The sequence below is a fragment of the Galeopterus variegatus genome, unplaced genomic scaffold, assembly GCF_000696425.1.
Source record: "Galeopterus variegatus unplaced genomic scaffold, G_variegatus-3.0.2 Scaffold1618, whole genome shotgun sequence".
NCBI lineage: Eukaryota > Metazoa > Chordata > Mammalia > Dermoptera > Cynocephalidae > Galeopterus > Galeopterus variegatus.
The window spans coordinates 353456-363358 of NW_007727729.1; positions in this window are offsets into that span (position 1 = coordinate 353456).

Below are 9903 nucleotides of genomic sequence, written 5' to 3' on the forward strand. Positions count from 1 at the left end.
TTTCTCTTCCAGGTTTTTTGGAGAAGACACAGTAGTCCCTTCAGGCTGGGACAGTCCCTGTTAGATGTTTTCATATGCTCATGTTTCTCCTTTGTAGAACCTTTCACAACTGTGATACGTAATTGCATCACTGCAGTCTAATATAATATCTCTCTCCCCTGCTGGATCGTCAGCTCCGTGACTGTCTGATCCCCTTGTGTACTCACATTGCTTAGCACCGTGCCTGGCACAGGTGGGAGTGGATTTCAGTTCACCTCCAGGAGGCATATCCATTTTGACTTTTGTTTGTTCCACTTTATATCCACTTTCTGGTGTGTGTCTCATTTTGGACACACAGACCTTTGTTCAGATCCATCCCCTTTTGAGTTGCATCTTCTCTCTTCCCAGGTTGCATGGAATGACTCCCCACATGGCATGTTACAAGCACTTCACCATGGACCTAGCTCAGTCACTATCTTCAGGGAGCTGCCTCTCTGAGTGACCACAAAGAATGTCACAATTCTGTGAGGGAGTACGAGGAAAAAAAAACCAGGATGACATAAGCCCAGGTGTTTGAACAACGCTCCCTCACCCTTGGGAGCTCCATATGCTGCCCTTACTGTGCCAAGAAGCCCATCAATGACCCCATCATCAAAAGATCCTCATCCCCCAGGTCACTCTTTGGACTGAGTGCTGTCACACCCCTGCATCTGCACTTTCCAAATGTGGTGCTCATGGCAGGACCAGGTACCAGAAACCAACAGAATGGCAGGGCTCCATTCCCAACACCCACTGATGGACCAGAACCTCCAAGTGGATCTGTGAAGGTTACTGCTGGAATGAAAGGGGTTGGGGTTGGTGAAACTTCTACTGTGCCCTTGCCTTGTGGAGTACACTAACATTTATAAAGCAAATGTATTTCACAGGGCCTAGTTTCCAAAGCCCTGTAGTTTCAGGTTTAACCTAACTTTAAAAAATTACATATAGAAATGTTAAGCTTGCAAAAGACAGGAAACTTTCCCCAGGCTAAAGTCTCTGTCGTGGATATAGAATTGTAACACAGCAAAATTGCTGGCTCTCAAGGACAGATGTCCTTGAGAGCAGGTTAACCTACTGATTGATATGTTAAGTTGCTTTATTGTTGTGTAAACATACTAAGGAAATTGCTGTAGGAAAACACAGTATTTGCTAAGAACAAGCTTTTGTTGGTGGATCGACTTAACCTTTTGCAAATTGCATTATGGAATGTCACTTTGTTATTTCACTGATGTTACCAGCTTCTATTGTTAAACTATGCTTAGCCATAACACCACCTATGTTCCTTTTCTGTAACTTTCTGGCCTGGAGAATAAATACTAAAACAGAACCCCAGTACAGTGTTAATTTCCCAAAGGAGGAATGCCTCTCTCTTGAGGGTTCTGGGAAGTTAACCCCTTGGGGGTGTCTCACTGCTCAGAAGAAATGGGCTTTGAGTAATCCTTTGCATCTCCATCACCACCCAGGGGAAGATAGGTGACAAATCTGTGTGAGGCAAAGCAACAATTTTTGCTGTTGTTGTGTCCTTGTCTGGTTTTAATATCAGGGTAATGCTGGCCTTGTAGAATGAACTTGGAAGAATTCCCTCCACTTCAATTTTTTGAAATAGTTTGAGAAAAATTGACATTAGTTCTTAAAAGTTTGGTAGAATTCAGCTACGAAGCCATTCAGTCCTGAGTTTTGCTTTGTTGGGAGACTTTTTAATACTAATTCAAACTTGTTATTTGTTCAAGTTTTCTGCTTCTTCTTGTTTCAGTCTTGGTAAATCACATGTGGCTAGGAATTTATCCCTTTCCTCTAGGTTTTCCAATTTCTTGGCATACAGTTCTTCATGATAGTCTCTAATGATCTTTTGTATTTCTGTGGTATCACTTGTAATGTCTCCTTTTTTATTTTTGATTTTGTTTATTTGTTTTTTCCTATTTTTTTTCTTGTTAGTCTAGCTAATGACTTAGTTTATCTTTTCAAAATATCGGTGTTTTGTTTCATTGATCTTCTGTATTTTTCTTTAGTCTCAATTTCATGTGTTTATGCTATGATTTTAATTGTTTCTTTTCTTTTACTTATTTTGGGTTTGGTTTGTTCTTGCTTTTCTAGTTCCTTGAGATGCATCATTAGGTTTTTTACCTGAAATGTTTCTATTTTCTGATTTAGCATTTATTGTTATAAATTTCTCTCTTAATACTTCATTTGCTATATCCCATAGGCTTTGGTATGTTGTATTTCTATATTAATTTGTTCCAAGACATTTTTAAATTTCTTTCTTAATTTCTTCACTGGTCCATTGGTCATTCAGGAGTATGTTGTTTAAATTTTATAAATTTGTATAATTTACAAAGTTTCTTTTGCAATTCATTTCTAGGTTTATTCCATTGTGGTCAGAAAATACTTTATATAATTTTGATCTTTTATGCTTATCAAGACTTGTTTTGTGGCCTAATATATTGTCAGTCCTCAAGAATGTTCCATGTGATGATAAGAAGAATATGTATTCTGCGGCTGTTGGAGGATATATTCTGTAAATGTCTGTTAGGTCCATTTGGTCTAAGGTGTGATTAAATCTGATCTTTCTGTGTTGATTTTCTGTTCAAATGATCTGTTCGATGCTGAGGATAGGGTGCTGAAATCCCCAGCTACTATTGTTTTGATATCTATCGCTTCCTTTAGATATGATAATGTTTGCTTTATATATCAGGGTGCTCTGGTGTTGGGGGCATATATGTTCAAAATTGCTATATTCTCCTGTTGAATTGATCCCTTTTTTGTTATTTAATGTCCTTTTTTGTGTCTTTATACAGTTTTTGACTCAATGTCTGTTCTATCTGATATAAGTATAACTACTCGTGCTCACTTTTGGTTTCCATTTGCATGTAATATCTTTTTCCATCCCTTTAGTCTGTGTATATATTTATAGGTAAAGTGAATTTTATGTAGACATTTGGCACTTTGGCTGGCCCAAGGTTTGATTCCCAGCTGTGCAAGACTAGAGTCATGCCTGTTCCTGGGCCCAGGATCCAAGCAGCCAGTCACAGTATTGTACCCACCCATGTGAGTGTGTTGGGATGATTGCAGAGCCTGCAGGCTGGGGAAGCTCAGTGGCTACTGAGGCACAGTTCCGCAGTGGCACCAGTTTCAGGATGGCACTGCACTGTATCATCTTGAGTCAAGGGGTGGGGGGAGAGGGGTGGGACGTGCACAGCGTGTGCTCTTACTCTGTAGTAATNTTGTATAATTTACAAAGTTTCTTTTGCAATTCATTTCTAGGTTTATTCCATTGTGGTCAGAAAATACTTTATATAATTTTGATCTTTTATGCTTATCAAGACTTGTTTTGTGGCCTAATATATTGTCAGTCCTGAAGAATGTTCCATGTGATGATAAGAAGAATATGTATTCTGCGGCTGTTGGAGGATATATTCTGTAAATGTCTGTTAGGTCCATTTGGTCTAAGGTGTGATTAAATCTGATCTTTCTGTGTTGATTTTCTGTTCAAATGATCTGTTCGATGCTGAGGATAGGGTGCTGAAATCCCCAGCTACTATTGTTTTGATATCTATCGCTTCCTTTAGATATGATAATGTTTGCTTTATATATCAGGGTGCTCTGGTGTTGGGGGCATATATGTTCAAAATTGCTATATTCTCCTGTTGAATTGATCCCTTTTTTGTTATTTAATGTCCTTTTTTGTGTCTTTATACAGTTTTTGACTCAATGTCTGTTCTATCTGATATAAGTATAACTACTCGTGCTCACTTTTGGTTTCCATTTGCATGTAATATCTTTTTCCATCCCTTTAGTCTGTGTATATATTTATAGGTAAAGTGAATTTTATGTAGACATTTGGCACTTTGGCTGGCTCAAGGTTTGATTCCCAGCTGTGCAAGACTAGAGTCATGCCTGTTCCTGGGCCCAGGATCCAAGCAGCCAGTCACAGTATTGTACCCACCCATGTGAGTGTGTTGGGATGATTGCAGAGCCTGCAGGCTGGGGAAGCTCAGTGGCTACTGAGCAGGGCACAGTTCCGCAGTGGCACCAGTTTCAAGATGGCACTGCACTGTATCATCTTGGGTCAAGGGGTGGGGGGAGAGGGGTGGGACGTGCACAGCGTGTGCTCTTACTCTGTAGTAATGCAGCTGCTTGTATTCCAGGCAGCTCCCCACACTGGGCTCTGGGCTTGTGAGTGCTGTGGGATTCTACTATAGTAGGAATTGCAGGTCTCTATGGTGGGAATGGGGGTTAGTGGGGACCTTCTGATTACCTTTTGCTTGCAAGGGCAAGTCCCTCCTAGCTTTGAGCAGATTCTGGTGGGGAGATGTGGTAGCTGAAGTAATGTACCTCTTTCTCCTATCTATGCTCTCATCCTGGGCTTTTGTGCTCTACAGCGATCTCTCCAGTCTCTTGCTGCACTCCAGCTATCTTACTCAGACACTCTAGTCGAATTTTAGTTATTTATTTATTGTTTTGGTCTTTTCTTGGGGGAGGGGGGGTGAGTGCCAGGTGCCTCTAGTCAGCTGTATTGCTGACTTCACCTTCCAGATGTGCAATTAGAAAAAGTAGTCACACTTGGAATATCAGTGAAATTTGTTATAGGGTGAATGAAGGGGTCACTGGTGTCATGGACAGGTTGGGCTTTTTGGTGACAGATCCAACAGTCAGTAAAGGTTTTCCCTTGTGGTGATGGACTGGAAAATGCAGATATGGGTACTGTTCTTCCAGGAAAAAGAGGGAGAGAACAAAATAAAAAAAAAACACTACAGAAAAGATATACAGGCCTGGTCTGGTCATCTTGGGAAAGATGTATACCTCAGATGTCATCTGCTTTAATTCCTGGAAATTTTTAGTTTTAATTCATCTTCAGGAGTATGAACTCCAATGAGGAGTTCACGCTTTCCTCATGACTTTCAGACATCTCTTACTCCTATGTTAAATCCTCTTCCACTGATCCCATGCCTTTCTTTTTCTTCTTCTACTTAATTTTTTGCAGAGCATATCAGTACTTCTTTCAGAAAAGCCCATTGCAGAAAAACTTCAGAAAGTTTAAAATATCTTAATTCTATCTTCGTGCTCAAATGACAGTTCATTGCAAATAGAATTATATCCATATAGAATTGTAAGTTAAAAATCCTACAAATATGCAACAACATGGATGGACCTTGAAAGAATAATATTAAGTGAAACGAGTCAGGCAGAGAAAAAGAAATACCACATGTTCTCACTTATTTGTGGGAGCTAAAAATAAATAAATTAATTCACTCACATACATACACACACACACACACAAAAAAAAAACCCCAAAAAACCAGGGGGTGGGGGGAGAGGAAGATTTAACAACTACAATTTTTTTGAAGTTCTTACAACAAGCAAATGGAAAGGACATGCTTGGGTGGGAGGGGGGAGAGGGAGGAGGGAGGGAGGTTTCGGTGGTCATATTCATGAAGTCTGTGCCCAGCCCTATTTGCTGAAGGGTTTCTCCTATGTTTTCTTTAATAAGTTTTATTGTTTTGGGGTATATATTTAAATCAATTCACACACACACATACACACACACACACACACACACACACACACAAACGGGGGGGGAGGAAGATATAACAACTGCAATTTTTTTTTTTTTGAAGTTCCTACAGCAAGCAAATGGAAAGGACATGCCTGGGTGGGTGGGGGGAGAGGGAGGAGGGAGGGAGGTTTTGGTGATGGGACATAATAATCAACTACATTGTATATTGACAAAATAAAAAAATAATTAAAATTAAAAAAAAAATCCTACAAATAGGTACAGTAGATACAAACAATAATGTCCTTTTGAGCTGTGCATTCTCCAGGAATAGAGGCTTTGTGATGGGGGTGATGGTTGAGTAAGGTCATAAGTACCAAGAGGATCAGGATAACAGAAGAGTGAAAAGAAGGCCCAGCTGGTGGGCAAAGCTGCCTGGGCCAGGGCATGGAGGTAAGACTGAGTCTAGCCCAAAGGAGGGCAAAGATGCCCACACACCTGCTGGCATCTTGCCATACCTGGGGCTGCATTCACTGTGCACTAGGATTGAGGCCAGTTAGCACTGCTGATGTTTCATTACAAGGGCAAATGGTTTTCAATATTTCCATACTCAACTATGGCACTATTGATATTGGGGCTTGATTTTTCTTTTTTCTTTTTTTTTGTGGGAGGTGTCCTGAGCATTGTAGGATGTTTTGCAGGATTTATGGGATGTTTAAACCTTGCCCTCAGCCAATTGATACCACAGCATTGTAGGATGTTTACCATTATTCAGTAGGATGTTTAATGCTTGGCCTCAGTACTTGACCAATAGCTCACCCACCCCCTCCAGTTGGGACAACCAGAAAAACCTCCAGACATTGGAAAACGTTCCCAGCTTTCAGGGGAAAGGCAAAATTGTCCCTACTGAGAACCACTATTCTCCCAGTGGGGATACTTACATAAGCTCCCCATATACCTCTTGTAATTCCCCTGTGGACCAGAGGCTCACCAGCATGGGCTGACTACAGCTACCAGGAAAAGGTTGGCATTGAAGTGAAGGGAAAATTACTAAATCGGTGGCAGAGATATTGGTGTAGATATATAATGAACCAAGTCAACTGCCACACATACACAGGCATTAATATTTTTAACCACATAATAAGGAAATGCAAAGTTGTGTACCTTCAGGGTTTTGGTGAGGAGACAAAGGGATTTAGCCAGGGGCTGACACCTGACTCAGGTTCTAATTCCAAATCTGGCTCCTGGTCCCAAATCATTAGGTAGATCCTGGTTAGATTGTATCATGATAATAGTCTCTTCTGGGGAAAAGGGACACTAAGGTGGCACAGGAGCTGGATGATGGGGTCTCCAATTACCTCGTCTGTTCACCTGCCTCCTTCCTCCTTGAACCCCACAGTCCTCATCCAGGAAAGGGCAGTGCTATAGCCCAGGATGTCAGGCTGATGTCTGATTTTAGTTTTAAGTCTGAGGCTGTTTTTACTAAAACTTTAATTTTAAATTAGCTCATGTTACGAAATAGATGTGGTAGTAAAACATGTAATACAATCAAACTTTTTGTGAAAAAAATTAAAATCTCTTGAATATCAGTTACACAATAATTAAGCACCTAATGTTAAATAAAAACAGGTGGTATCTAATGACTGTTATATAAAGACAAAGGGACCACAGTCAAATCCTTATGGAGTATGTACAGAGAGGAATGGGCCATGCATTCAGGGTCCCGGAGGTGACATCAGACAGCTGCTTTAATCACTTAATTTCTCCATGGAAAGAATAGTAGATATCACTGATTATGAATTTAACAATGAACTTTAAATTTGTATTTATAGTCATATAAGGAAGTGTGTTCACTTGAAAATAGTCTCTACATGTGTGTTTGCATTACATATTAGTCTACATATATCCATATTAGACACATGGATATATGTATGGAATTGTTGGAACGCTCTGAGAACCCAGATGGGAACCACTGCTAGAAGGACATGCCCCCACCCCTGCCCCCGGCATTATGCACAACTTTTAAGACCCCATTCCTCTGCACCGTTACATCCTCATGTCTCTGCTCACCCAGGAACCTCTGCTCAGACAGAGCTGTCCACATGCCATTTACTGTTCCAGGGCATAAGGCAGGCGTTCCCTTTGCCTCTCTATCCTATGACAGATTTCCACTTCATCTGTAAGTTTATTTCACAGAACTTCTTTTTTGTGACACCCTTGCTGACACCCATTCCCTAAAATAAACATTTTTACACACACACACACATGCACATGTGTACACATCCTTTTGTTGCCATCACTTTACCTGTGTGTGTCATAGTGTGCAACCTGGTCCAATCCAGTCTGGGTGCTCTGAGAGTGTCGCGTGAGCACCGTGAATCCTTGCGTCCATCTGTCGCAGCATGTATAGTGCAGGTAAAAGATTGCACTCAGCTACTATTTCAAGTGTACATATAATTTGACATGATTAACATACAAATTTATTTAAAAGCATTGTTGAATTCACAATAACTATTATAACAGGATGTTGATTCCCTGGAATTTACTATGATAGCACCAAAAGTTCACTTCATGATTCAAACCTCTCTCTTGCAAGGCCCGAGCCTGTAGGTTAATAACGAGACACGTGGAGACGTGCAGGGCAGGAAATTTATTGAAGCAAGATGTTGAAACCTTCACATTTTCAAGGAAGAATAGGTTCTCCGTGTACAAGTGGGATAAAATCAGGTAAAGTATCTTCTTTATCTCTGGCACCACTCTTAAAGATTACTCTAAACTGAAAGAGAAAAAAATAAAAAAATAAATAAAAGAGATCAGTGACCGTGCTCCAGAAGATAGTGTTAACTCAGACTGTCATTCATGACTAAGCTGTCAGTGGGATTTCTGCAGCAAAAGGTACTTTGGAAGGGCAGAAGGCAGGAAGCCAGTGTCATGGAAGCTGGAGCACTGATCTGGCATAGTGATGACCCTCCATGTGTGACAGAGAACAGCCTTTCCACAGTCAGGCAAACAAGCCCTGAGTGACCCAGGATTGTGACTCAGGTCACTAAAGGAGGGGAAGGTGAAGAGGGGACAGAGTACCCAGCAGTGATTTTCTCTGAGGTCCCAGCACAATGACCTCTGCTTGTCCCCTGCAGTGGGGGACCCAGGGCTGAGAGACTGGGCAGGGATGGGAGGGGACTCCGGGCAGCACGGCTGTCAGAAGACCCCCAGCCTCCCAGTGTGGGAATTCTGCCTCACGGCCCCTGTGCTTCTCAGCTCTGAGACCACAGCTTCTTTGGGCATTTGCAGCTGAAGCTCACGACCTAAACCCAGAGGTAGATGGGCTGGGAGAGCCCTTTACGACCTCTCATTACTTGATAAGACGTAAGGCAAGTGTTCCCACTTCCATGGGACGGGGAGAGGCAAAGCAGCGAGGTCCCTCCCCTGTCATGGTGAGGAAGAGACGTGTGGGAAGGTGGGGAGAGTGCGCATAAGGGCTGGAGTGGGCTTCTGGCCCTGCCGAAGCTGCAGGGAACCCAGCCGGCCACCGCTGTACACACAGGGGCCACTCTAGTTCCCTCCTCCCTGCGTCTCCCTGTTCAACTGTCCCCACAGCCCACGACCTCCACAGTGCCTGTGTCCCATTGGGTGGTGCCACTTGCCCTCAGGAGAGCGGCCAGGCAGGAGACAGTAGATGCTTGAGCCCAATACCCCTGCATGGGGCTCGGCTGTCCTCCTTCTCAGGACACCCTGGGGACCACAGCATCCATGGAGGTGACCTGAGAAGGAGGACTGTGCCCAGGATGCTGCGGGCCTCTGGGTTTAATTCAGCAGCTGTCATGTAGCATTCACCCTGAGGCCCCGGGTCACCCCATCAGAGGTGAGCAGCAGGGCAGGTGCCACCAGCTGTGCCCCCCACGGTGCATCAAGCCAAACTCATTCCTGGCTGTGCAGCTGATCGGAAGCCTCTATACATAAAGGAGAAAAGAAATTACCAGTTCTTGTATAATTTGGAGATTTTTCTTTAAGGAGAGGTTATCTGTGTCTTCAACGGTTGCATCAGCAGCTTCCCTAGAGGCATTAAATTGACCAAGTCCTAACTCGTAGTCAGTTTGACTTTCCGTTAATAAGCCTGAGATTGAATGGGCTAAAGGTATACAGACCAATGCATTGGCTGGAACAGAAGAGAAACAAATAAAATTTAAGTAAGAAAAGTCACCTTTTAAATGACTCCCCGAGGCGATGTGAGAAATAGAGGGGAACCCCAGGGGTAGTGTGCTCCCACCTGGCAATTGTGCTGCTGATGGTGTTAGCGCCTCGAGGCTGGGGTTTCTTAAGGTCACACAGCAAGCTGCAGAGCTAGGACCAGGGAAGGGGTTTCCCGATGCCTAATTCAGTGTATCTTTTTTTTT